The sequence below is a fragment of the Bufo bufo genome, chromosome 10 (assembly GCF_905171765.1).
Source record: "Bufo bufo chromosome 10, aBufBuf1.1, whole genome shotgun sequence".
NCBI classification, from domain to species: Eukaryota; Metazoa; Chordata; class Amphibia; order Anura; family Bufonidae; genus Bufo; species Bufo bufo.
Window position 1 is genome coordinate 84,987,095 of NC_053398.1, and position 13,312 is coordinate 85,000,406.

A 13,312-nucleotide genomic window follows, 5' to 3' on the forward strand; every position below is an offset into this window, starting at 1 on the left:
GCTTAAATCCTTGGTATATATATATCTTCCTCTCGTATTAAATCCTTGCTTTGCTTCCTATATAGCATCTGCCCATCAGTGTTACTTATCTTTGCTGGTAAGATCCTGACTGTGGGTTTCTCCCAGGAGATTCTGTCCTGCAACTGGGGTGTCTCTACTGAGCTAATCCTAGCCTCAGGAGCTTTAGGTGGACGAAGTAACTCCTCTAGTCCCCTGGAATGAACTACCACTCCCCTGTCTGGGCCTTCCTATATATATCTAGGGCTCTCTAGCTCCCTCTAACGTCTGGGAGGCTAAACTACACCCTGACAGGCCTGACACCCAGCTAACACAGGGAAATGCATACATAACATTAAAGGTAATAAAGACACATTAACCCCTTTTGTGCAGTGCCCACCTTTATCTAGTGGGACACTACAGGTGTGCCACGCAGTGCCTTCTAGCAGCAGTTACTGTCTTGTTACACAGATTCTGCAGAACCTCAAAAGCAGCTACTTGCAAGAAAATTAATTTTTTCTCATTTTAACAGAAATACAGGTTTGTTTGTTTTTGTGTGTGTGTGTGGGAAGGGGGGGGGGGGAATAAGCTCAAAACTGTACATCATGTGTTTTACCATTCAGAGGATAGATAGCGTTTGAAATCTCAGTGAAAACACCTGAAATACTAGTTTTACATCTGTGTCAGGGAATCTCCAGACAGATTAAGTATTGGTGTCTGTGGGGGAGGATGGAATAATCTCATAGTAAGTTGACTACTTGTGTTTTACACTTGAGAAAGCTGTATTCTGAATTTGGGTTTTATTTGGGTGTTCGAACGTACAGAAGACATTAGGCCCAAATCCGTTAGTGGGGCTGATATTGCATTATTTTCAAAGTCAATTGTCAGTAGCAGTGTCTTCAGTGTATTTGTGGAAAGGGAGGGACATTTCATTGCACCTCTGTGTTTTTAAGTTCCAGAACACAGACTTGCAAAATGTTCCATACTTTGTGGGCCAAAAATGTCATTAATATGGAAGAGTACGTAAGACCCAGGGCCAGGTCTTGTTCTACCACAGGCAGAATATGGGTAGTAGAAGTGCAGGGACTAGTGTTGAGCGGGAGGTGCCATATTCGATTTCGCGATATTTCACGAATAGTCGCATGAATATTCGTCTTATATTTGTCGAAATCGAATATTCGTAATTTTTGTATTTATCGCGATTAATATGCGATTTAATCATTCGCATATTGCGATTTTTAAGCTTAGAATTAGAAGTTATAAATTATAACTTCTAATTGCCTTAAAACTTAATAATAAGGCAACTTTCCTGTTCTTTATTCTTGTAGATCTATATTTAACCCAAATATAGCGCTATATTCTATGTCTTTAAACTCTTTATATTAATAAAATAATCAAGATAGCGAAGTATTCTTTATTCTACATGAATGAAGAAAGCAAAGTATTCTACATGAACGAAGATAGCGAAATATTGTACATGAACGAAGATAGCGAAGTATTATACATTAACGAAGATAGCGAAGTATTGTACAATGTAGAATACTTCGCTATCTTCGTTGATGTAGAAAACTTCGCTATCTTCGTTCATGTAGAATATACATCAACGAAGATAGCGAAGTATTCTACATCCTCCTCAATTTAAGTTACTATCGCATTATGTCATTATCGAGTTATGTCATTATCGAGTAAGGCGATTTATCTTTCTATTTTTAATGCTCCACAAAAGTTAGCTTAACACCATATTAAAGTTACAATCGCATTACGTGATAATGACAATTACGTAATTATCGAGTAAGGCGATTTATCTCCCTATGTTTTAATGCTCCACAAAAGTTGGCATAACACCGTATTAAAGTTACTATCGCATTAAGCGATAATGACAACTACGTAATTATCGAGTAAGGCGATTTAACTCTTTATGTTTAATGCTCCACAAAAGTTAGCATAACACCGTATTAAAGTTACTATCACATTAAGCGATAATGACAACTACGTCATTATCGAGTAAGGCGATTTTGTTGTCCCATATCGAGTATAGCGTGTTGACAATCTTTTAATCCTAAAAATCGCTTCACAAAATTTAGCAAACAGTGTTGGATAGTTGGTAGACTAGACATCAGTTAAAATAAGCGAAAATGTCTATAGAAAAATAAATGGCGAGACATTTACCACAGCAGTGGCCATGAAAAAAGAAATGCGATTTTAAATAAACGCGATAAAATCGTAATTTATTTTTTACGAACTGACAGAGGAGAATCGTCAACCCTCCCTTCTCCTAGCTTGAATAGCCAATGGGAAGGCCCTGTCACACCTTAGCAACATCCATAGCAACCAATCGTTTAGTAGCCTGCCCCTTCACTATATAAATAAAGACACCGTCTGGTTGCCATTTTGTGGGTTTAGTTGTTGGAGTGAGAGGAGCAAAAGCGTTTGTCAGTCTGTGAATTGTGCATTAATCGAAATTACATTTTAGGGAAGTGAATAATTAGATAGTTTGTACGGTGCAGGGTAGGTCAGAAAGTTAGTTTAGGCAGTGTTAGGGCTCAGTTTATTATATAAAGTTCAGTGTAGAGTAGGGACTAGTTAGTTTGAATTGATCAAATACAGATAGGGAATTAGATAGTAGAGATGAACATATGCGATGTTTGGTCCGCCCACTATACGTCATCATTGAGCAAACTTTGACCCTGTACCTCACAGTCAGCATACACATTCCAGCCAATCAGCAGCATACCCTCCCTCCCAGACCCTCCCACCTCCTAACAAAAAGCAAGGATAGCATCCATCTTAGGCCTCTTTCACACTTGCGTTGTTGGGATCCGGCATGCACTTCCGTTGCCGGAGGTGCCTGCCGGATCCGGAAAAACGCAAGTGTACTGAAAGCATTTGAAGACGGAACCGTCTTCCAAATGCTTTCAGTGTTACTATGGCACCCAGGACGCTATTAAAGTCCTGGTTGCCATAGTAGTAGTGGGGAGCGGGGGAACAGTATACTTACAGTCCGTGCGGCTCCCGGGGCGCTCCAGAATGACGTCAGAGCGCCCCATGCGCATGGATGACGTGATCACATGGATCACGTGATCCATGCGCTTGGGGCGCCCTGACGTCACTCTGGAGCGACCGGGGAGCCGCACGGACGGTAAGTACACTGCTCCCCCGCTCCCCGCTACACTTTACCATGGCTGCCAGGACTTTAGCGTCCCGGCAGCCATGGTAACCACTCTGAAAAAGCTAAATGTCGGCTCCGGCAATGCGCCGAAACGACGTTTAGCTTAAGGCCGGATCCGGATCAATGCCTTCCAATGGGCATTAATTCCGGATCCGGCCTTGCGGCAAGTGTTCCGGATTTTTGGCCGGAGCAAAAAGCGCAGCATGCTGCGGTATTTTCTCCGGCCAACAAACGTTCCGTACCGGAACTGAAGACATCCTGATGCATCCTGAACGGATTACTCTCCATTCAGAATGCATTAGGATAATCCTGATCAGGATTCTTCCGGCATAGAGCCCCGACGACGGAACTCTATGCCGGAAGAAAAGAACGCAGGTGTGAAAGAGCCCTTAGATTAATTCGGAAGCTGCAGTCTTAGTGAGAGGAGGGACAGTGCAGCTGCTGCTGATTTAATAGGGAAATCGATAGCTAGGCAAATGTATTCAGTGTCTACTCCAGTCCTGAAAGACTCATCTGATCTGCTGTAAGGACAGCGTCCTGACAGCACCCCAAAAAGCCCTTTTTAGGGCTAGTACATTCCCCCCCCCCCCCTCTGTAATCTAATTGCAGTTGCCTGCCAGTGTGTGTGTCAGGCCCACAGCGTATACTGTGCCCACTTGCCCAGTGCCACCACTTATATCTGGTGTCACAGTAGCTTGCATTTAAAAAAACATTTATCTTTTTTCACTGTAACATAATTGCAGTTGCCTGCAAGCGTGTGTGTCAGGCCTACAGCGTGTACTGTGCCAACTACTGCCAGTGCACAGTGCCACCACTCATATCTGGTGTCACAGTAGATTACATAAAAAAAAAAAAACAACTTGTTTGACTGTAATATAATTGCAGTTAGTTGTCTGCAAGTGTGTGTGTCAGGCCTACAGCGTGTACTGTGCCAACTACTGCCAGTGCACAGTGCCACCACTCATATCTGGTGTCACAGTAGATTACATAAAATAAAAAAAAACTTGTTTGACTGTAATATAATTGCAGTTAGTTGTCTGCAAGTGTGTGTGTCAGGCCTACAGCGTGTACTGTGCCAACTACTGCCAGTGCACAGTGCCACCACTCATATCTGGTGTCACAGTAGATTACATAAAAAAAAAAAAACAACTTGTTTGACTGTAATATAATTGCAGTTAGTTGTCTGCAAGTGTGTGTGTCAGGCCTACAGCGTGTACTGTGCCAACTACTGCCAGTGCACAGTGCCACCACTCATATCTGGTGTCACAGTAGATTACATAAAATAAAAAAAAACTTGTTTGACTGTAATATAATTGCAGTTAGTTGTCTGCAAGTGTGTGTGTCAGGCCTACAGCGTGTACTGTGCCAACTACTGCCAGTGCACAGTGCCACCACTCATATCTGGTGTCACAGTAGATTACATTAAAAAAAATAAAAAATTGTTTGACTGTAATATAATTGCAGTTAGTTGCCTGCAAGCGTGTGTGTCAGGCCTACAGCGTGTACTGTGCCAACTACTGCCAGTGCACAGTGCCACCACTCATATCTGGTGTCACAGTAGATTACATAGAAAAAAACAAAAAGCTTTTTTGACTGTAATATAATTGCAGTTAGTTGCCTGCAAGCGTGTGTGTCAGGCCTACAGCGTGTACTGTGCCAACTACTGCCAGTGCACAGGGCCACCACTCATATCTGGTGTCAGAGTAGATTACATAAAAAAAAAAAAAAACTTTTTTGACTGTAATATAATTGCAGTTATTTGCCTGCAAGCATGTGTCAGGCCTACAGCGTGTACTGTGCCAACTACTGCCAGTGCACAGTGCCACCACTCATATCTGGTGTCACAGTAGATTACATAAAAAAAAAAATATATACTTGTTTGACTGTAATATACACTCACCTAAAGAATTATTAGGAACACCATACTAATACGGTGTTGGACCCCCTTTTGCCTTCAGAACTGCCTTAATTCTACGTGGCATTGATTCAACAAGGTGCTGATAGCATTCTTTAGAAATGTTGGCCCATCTTGATAGGATAGCATCTTGCAGTTGATGGAGATTTGAGGGATGCACATCCAGGGCACGAAGCTCCCATTCCACCACATCCCAAAGATGCTCTATTGTGTGGAGATCTGGTGACTGTGGGGGCCATTTTAGTACAGTGAACTCATTGTCATGTTCAAGAAACCAATTTGAAATGATTCAAGCTTTGTGACATGGTGCATTATCCTGCTGGAAGTAGCCATCAGAGGATGGGTACATGGTGGTCATGAAGGGATGGACATAGTCAGAAACAATGCTCAGGTAGCCCGTGGCATTTAAACGATGCCCAATTGGCACTAAGGGGCCTAAAGTGTGCCCAGAAAACATCCCCCACACCATTACACCACCACCACCAGCCTGCACAGTGGTAACAAGGCATGATGGATACATGTTCTCATTCTGTTTACGCCAAATTCGGACTCTACGATTTGAATGTCTCAACAGAAATCGAGACTCATCAGACCAGGCAACATTTTTCCAGTCTTCAACAGTCCAATTTTGGTGAGCTTGTGCAAATTGTAGCCTCTTTTTCCTATTTGTAGTGGAGATGAGTGGTACCCGGTGGGGTCTTCTGCTGTTGTAGCCCATCCGCCTCAAGGTTGTGCGTGTTGTGGCTTCACAAACGCTTTGCTGCATACCTCGGTTGTAACGAGTGGTTATTTCAGTCAACGTTGCTCTTCTATCAGCTTGAATGGGTCGGCCCATTCTCCTCTGACCTCTAGCATCAACAAGGCATTTTCGCCCACAGGACTGCCGCATACTGGATGTTTTTCCCTTTTCACACCATTCTTTGTAAACCCTAGAAATGGTTGTGCATGAAAATCTCAGTAACTGAGCAGATTGTGAAATACTCAGACCGGCCCGTATGGCACCAACAACCTATCACGGTCGGCGTGACTATCACATACGTGACGCAGAGGGAGGGAACAAGGAAGGCCCTGCCCAAGTGAGAGGGAAGGTGGTGACCCCTGACTCACCTAGCAGCTGGCACCTGGCTGCCCTGACGTCCCTAGACGGGTTCCTCACCCGTACGCCGATCACGTGCCTAAAGCCCTGGCTTTCCCTAAGCTGAGCCCTAGATAGTGAACAGGGCGGTGGGAACACTAGTCCGCACCACTAGCTCTAAAGGAAAACACCAAGGGAAGGACAGACAATACAAACTCAACATATAATCCCAGGTGGGCGACAACAGGAGACAACAAGAAGCCCAACAGGGATCCGGAGGGTAGCACTCTGGAACGACAACCAGGATTCACAACTCCAGTGGGTCAGTATAGATGTCCAGGCAGGAAGCTCTATAACTGGCAACTAGAGAAGAGTGAGGGGAGAATATAAGGAGGTTGGGAGTGGCAGACAAGAAACAGCTGAGGAGGAGAAGCTACGGATCCCTGATTGAGACAAAAAGGATAGCAAGGCAAACACAGAAAACAATCACTAAGAAACAACGTGATCTTTAGATATAGAGCGCGCAGCCACCCGCTGCGACCTCCTGACCCCGGGTATAACGGAGTCAGACGTGGCTCTTGATACCCTCGTGACAGTACCCCCCCTTTCACGAGGGGCCTCCGGACACTCAGGACCAGGTCTCTCCGGATGAGAGGCATGGAAAGCCTGAATTAACCTGTTGGCGTTTACCTCTGACGCTGGAACCCACATTCTTTCCTCGGGACCGTAACCCCTCCAATGCACCAGATACTGAAGAGAGCGGCGGACCCGACGAGAATCAACAATTCTGGCTATTTGAAACTCCAGATTACCATCCACAATAACAGGAGGAGGTGGCAGCGGTGATGGTTCTAGAGGTGGAACATACTTCTTGAGTAACGATTTATGGAAGACGTTATGGATCTTAAAAGTCTGAGGTAGCTCCAGGCGAAAAGCCACAGGGTTAATGACGGCTACTATTTTATAAGGACCAATGAACCTAGGGCCCAGTTTCCAAGAGGGAACCTTCAACTTAATATTCCTAGTAGACAACCACACATAGTCATTTACCCCTAGGTCCGGACCTGGCGACCGTTTCTTATCGGCCATGCATTTATATTTACCACTCATCTTTTTCAAGTTAACTTGCACCTTCTGCCATACCGAAGAAAGAGATGAAGAAAACCTTTCCTCTTCGGGAACCCCAGAAGACCCCCCCTCTTTGAAAGTACAAAATTGGGGATGAAAACCGTATGGACCAAGGAATGGTGACTTGCCAGTGGACTCCTGATAATGATTATTTATGGCAAACTCAGCTAACGGTAAATATGATGACCACAACTCTTGGTTTTCAGACACAAAACACCTTAAATATGTTTCTAGGTTTTGGTTGGTACGCTCAGTCTGTCCATTCGACTGAGGATGGAAAGCTGAGGAAAAGGACAAGTGTACCCCCAAACGGGAACATAAAAGCTTTCCAAAACTTAGAAATAAACTGGGTTCCCCGATCCGAAACCACATCGGAAGGGACCCCGTGAAGCTTCACGATTTCACTGATAAACACCTGAGCAAGAGTTTTAGCATTAGGAAGTGCGGGTAGCGCAATAAAGTGTACCATTTTGCTAAACCTGTCTACTACTACCAAAATAACAGTTTTAACCGCAGACAACGGTAAGTCAGTGATGAAATCCATTGACAGATGTGTCCATGGCCTATTGGGGATAAAAAGAGGCAATAAAGACCCTGCTGGACGTGTATGAGAGACTTTCGCGCGTGCACAAGTAGAGCAAGTAGACACAAAATCCATTACATCCTGACGCAACCTTGGCCACCAAAAATGACGAGATAATAGCTCCAAGGTTGCTTTACTACCCGGGTGCCCAGCAAGTGCCGAGTTATGATGTTCTTTTAATAATTCAAGACGCAGGTTTAACGGTACAAACAATTTCTCTGAGGGGCAAGAGGCCGGGGCGTCCCCCTGGGCCTCTAACACCTTTCCCTCTAGAACAGAGTGTACAGCAGAGACAACCACTCCTCTTTGTAAAATAGGTACCGGATCACTAGCATTACCCCCTCCAGGGAAACTACGAGATAACGCGTCTGCCTTGGTATTTTTTGCCCCAGGACGATAGGTGATTACAAAGTTAAATCTGGTAAAGAATAGCGACCACCTAGCTTGTCTAGGGGTGAGACGCTTAGCCGATTCTAGGTACAGAAGGTTTTTGTGATCCGTAATCACCGTGACGAGGTGGATTGCTCCCTCTAAGAAGTGACGCCACTCTTCAAGCGCCAGCTTAATCGCCAACAGTTCCCTATTTCCAACATCATAGTTCTTCTCTGCAGAAGATAATTTTTTGGAAAAGAAAGCGCAAGGGCGCCATTTGCCAGGAGACGGACCCTGAGACAATACAGCCCCCACTCCCACCTCTGACGCATCTACCTCAACAATAAAAGGCTGGGAGACATCAGGTTGAATTAGAACAGGTGCCGAGGTAAACCTCTCTTTTAGAGAGGAAAATGCATTTTTAGCGGCGTCAGACCATTTGGAAAAATCAGTCCCCTTCCTAGTCATGTCGGTAAGGGGTTTAACGATCACTGAATAATTTTTAATGAACTTTCTATAGAAATTTGCGAAACCCAAAAACCGTTGTAGGGCTTTAAGGTTCTCAGGAAGATCCCAATCTAAAATTGCCTGGACCTTCCCAGGATCCATACGGAAACCTGAAGCAGATAATAGATATCCCAGGAACTGTATTTCCTGAACGGCGAAGACACATTTTTCAATTTTCGCATATAATTTATTCGTCCGTAGGACCTGCAGTACTTGCCTGACATGCACCTCATGTGTTTTCAGATCAGCCGAATAAATTAAGATATCATCTAGGTATATGACTACAAACCTGCCGATGAGATGACTAAAAATATCATTAACGAAATGTTGGAAGACAGCGGGGGCATTGGTCAGACCGAAAGGGGTGTTAAAAGCTGTCTTCCACTCATCCCCTTCCCTGATACGAATCAGATTGTAGGCCCCCCTAAGATCAAGTTTGGAGAACCACCTAGCACCCGCAATCTGATTAAAAAGGTCAGGAATGAGAGGAAGAGGGTATGGGTCTCGGATGGTTATCTGGTTTAGCTCACGGAAATCTAGGCAAGGACGCAGGCCCCCATCTTTCTTTTTAACAAAGAAAAACCCTGCAACCACGGGTGAAGAAGAGGGTCTGATGTGTCCCTTAGCCAGACTCTCGGAGATATAATCTTTCATGGCTTGTCTCTCGGGACCCGAAAGATTATACAACCTGGACTTGGGTAATTTTGCACCGGGAATCAGGTTAACCGGGCAATCATAAGGACGATGAGGTGGTAGCTTCTGACAACCCTTTTCAGAAAAAACGTCCTCAAAGTCCGAAATAAATGTAGGTAGGGAAGCTATGGAGGCGATTAAGCAATTGTTATTTAAGCAATTCTCTCTGCAATGCTCACTCCACTCCAATATCTCCCTGGCCTGCCAATCCACCACTGGATTGTGCGCTACCAACCAGGGGAGACCCAATACCACAGGAGAGGGAAGGCCCTCCAGAACGTAACATGAAAGACACTCATTATGGTGGTCCCCTACCCGAAGGTGTAAATTATGAACAATGTGGGTGAGGTTTCTCTGAGACAGAGGAGCCGAATCTATAGCGAATACGGGAATAGGTCTCTGCAGCGTACAGAGAGACAAACCCATAGTGCGGGCAAAATGGGCATCTATCAAATTTACCCCTGCTCCACTGTCTAGAAAAAAAGAAATAGACTCAAAACACCAAAAACAATAACCGCTGGTAACACAAATTGAGATGTTCGTATGGAGGAAACGTATACCCCCCGGCTGACATCCTCCGCACAGCCTGGGGTTAGTAGTTTTCCGACGGTCTTTTGTTTTTGAGAAAGGAGGGACAGACATTAATGAAATGACCCTTCTCCCCACAGAAAAAACAAGCCCCCCCCCTACGGCGAACCTCAGGAGGACGGACCTGACGAGAAGTTCCGCCTAGCTGCATAGGCTCATCTAAGTCAGTACAGACTAATTGTTGCTTGGGAGAGGTAACCAATTGCTCAGGAATTTTCGATCTCTCCCTAAGACGCCTATCTATTCTGATAGAGAGGGACATAACAGCATCAAGGGAAAGGGGGTTCTCATACAGCGCCAGTGCATCCTTAACCCTTTCAGATAACCCAGAGCAGAACTGACTCCTGAGAGCCGGGTCGTTCCACTGAGTATCCGTAGCCCACCTACGGAACTCTGAGCAATATTCCTCTGCTGACCGATCTCCCTGTAGGAGTCTCCGTAACTTCGACTCAGCCAGGGCGACTCGGTCAGGGTCATCATATATGAGACCCAAAGCCCCAAAAAATCCCTCCACTGACCGGAGAGCCTGGGAACCAGGGGGTAACGAGAACGCCCAGGATTGTGGGTCCCCCTGAAGCAGGGAAATGACAATCCCTACCCGCTGTTCTTCATTACCTGAGGAGTAAGGGCGCAACTTAAAGTATAATTTGCAGGCCTCACGGAACGTCGCAAATTTGTCCCTTCCCCCAGAAAATCTGTCAGGAAGAACAACCTTGGGTTCTGTAACTACCTGGTTACCCATAGCAACCGCTGGGGGTGCGGTCTGCTGCATTTGCTGCTGTTGTTGGAGGACAGACGACTTTAATCCTGCCACCTCCAAAGACAGGCCTTGAAGCTGTTTTGCCAAGGCAGCAATAGGATCCATATTGGATTCTAAGTAGAGAAAAAAAAAACAACAAAAAAATATTTTTATATTTTTTTTTTCTCAAAAAGTAAAGGCCAGTTATAATATCACGGTCGGCGTGACTATCACATACGTGACGCAGAGGGAGGTAACAAGGAAGGCCCTGCCCAAGTGAGAGGGAAGGTGGTGACCCCTGACTCACCTAGCAGCTGGCACCTGGCTGCCCTGACGTCCCTAGACGGGTTCCTCACCCGTACGCCGATCACGTGACTAAAGCCCTGGCTTTCCCTAAGCTGAGCCCTAGATAGTGAACAGGGCGGTGGGAACACTAGTCCGCACCACTAGCTCTAAAGGAAAACACCAAGGGAAGGACAGACAATACAAACTCAACATATAATCCCAGGTGGGCGACAACAGGAGACAACAAGAAGCCCAACAGGGATCCGGAGGGTAGCACTCTGGAACGACAACCAGGATTCACAACTCCAGTGGGTCAGTATAGATGTCCAGGCAGGAAGCTCTATAACTGGCAACTAGAGAAGAGTGAGGGGAGAATATAAGGAGGTTGGGAGTGGCAGACAAGAAACAGCTGAGGAGGAGAAGCTACGGATCCCTGATTGAGACAAAAAGGATAGCAAGGCAAACACAGAAAACAATCACTAAGAAACAACGTGATCTTTATATATAGATCGTGCAGACACCCGCTGCGACCTCCTGACCCCGGGTATAACGGAGTCAGACGTGGCTCTTGATACCCTCGTGACACAACCATGCCACGCTCAAAATTGCTGAAATCACCTTTCTTTCCCATTCTGACATTCAGTTTGGAGTTCAGGAGATTGTCTTGACCAGGACCACACCCCTAAATGCATTGAAGCAACTGCCATGTGATTGGTTGACTAGATAATTGCATTAATGAGAAATAGAACAGGTGTTCCTAATAATTCTTTAGGTGAGTGTAATTGCAGTTAGTTGCCTGCAAGCGTGTGTGTCAGGCCTACAGCGTGTACTGTGCCAACTACTGCCAGTGCACAGTGCCACCACTCATATCTGGTGTCACAGTAGATTACATAAAAAAAAAAAACTTGTTTGACTGTAATATAATTGCAGTTAGTTGCCTGCAAGCGTGTGTGTCAGGCCTACAGCGTGTACTGTGCCCACTACTGCCAGTGCCCAGTGCCATCACTCATATCAGGTGTCACAGTAGCTTGCATGCATAGTACAACTAATCGAAAAAAAAAAATGACAGGCAGAGGCAGGCCACCCCGCAGGGGCCGTCGTGGTCATGGTGCTGTGACTTCCTTAGGCCTTATAATAATGCCCAGTGTTCAGAGGCCACGTACCCTGAACTCAAGAAGTTCTGAGGACATAATTGACTAGCTAACACAGGACACCCAATCTTCTACAGCTTCCGCTCGGAACCTTGACGCACCATCCTCCTCCAGCTCAGCTTCGGGCACCTCTCAAGTTACCACTCGCCCGCCTGCCGCCACCACCAACACTAGCACCACAGCTGCTTTACTTGATCTGTCAGAGGAGTTATTTACACATCAGTTGGAAGAAATGAGTGATGCGCAACCATTATTGCCAGAGGAAGTATATAACAGGGATATGTCTCAGTCAGGCAGCATTACACACATGGACGTACGGTGTGATGATGATGATGTTGTACCCGCTGCTGCTTCCTTTGCTGAGTTGTCAGATACAAGTGAAGCGGTTGATGATGACGATGTGTCCGTTGATGTCACGTGGGTGCCTGCCCGAAGAGAAGAAGAACAGGGGGAAAGTTCAGATGGGGAGACAGAGAGGAGGAGGAGACGAGTTGGAAGCAGGGGGAGGTCATTGCAAGGAGCTAGTGGCACAGTCAGACAGCATGTATCGGCACCCGGGGTCAGCCAGACAGCACGCCAATCATCGCATGCTGTTACCACCACCAGAATGCCGTCATTGCAAAGCTCAGCAGTGTGGAATTTTTTTTGTGTGTCTGCCTCTGATAACAGCGATGCCATTTGCAACCTGCGCCAAAAGAAACTGAGTCGTGGGAAGTCCAACACCCACCTAGGTACAACTGCTTTGCGAAGGCACATGATCTCAAATCACAAACGCCTATGGGATCAACACATGATGAGTACAAGCAGCACACAAACTCAAAGCCACCATCCTCCTCCTGGTCCAGCATCTTCAGCCACGTCAACCACTGCTGTCCTCCTTGCCCCCTCTCAACCATCTGCCACTCCGCCTCTAGCCTTCAGCAGTTCCTGCTCATCTGCTCACAGTCAGGTGTCTGTCAAGGAAATGTTTGTGCGTAAGAAGCCAATGTCACAGAGTCACCCCCTTGCCCGGCGTCTGACAGCTGGCTTGTCGGAACTCTTAGCCCGCCAGCTTTTACCATACAAGCTGGTGGAGTCTGAGGCCTTCAAAAAAATTTTAGCTATTGGGAC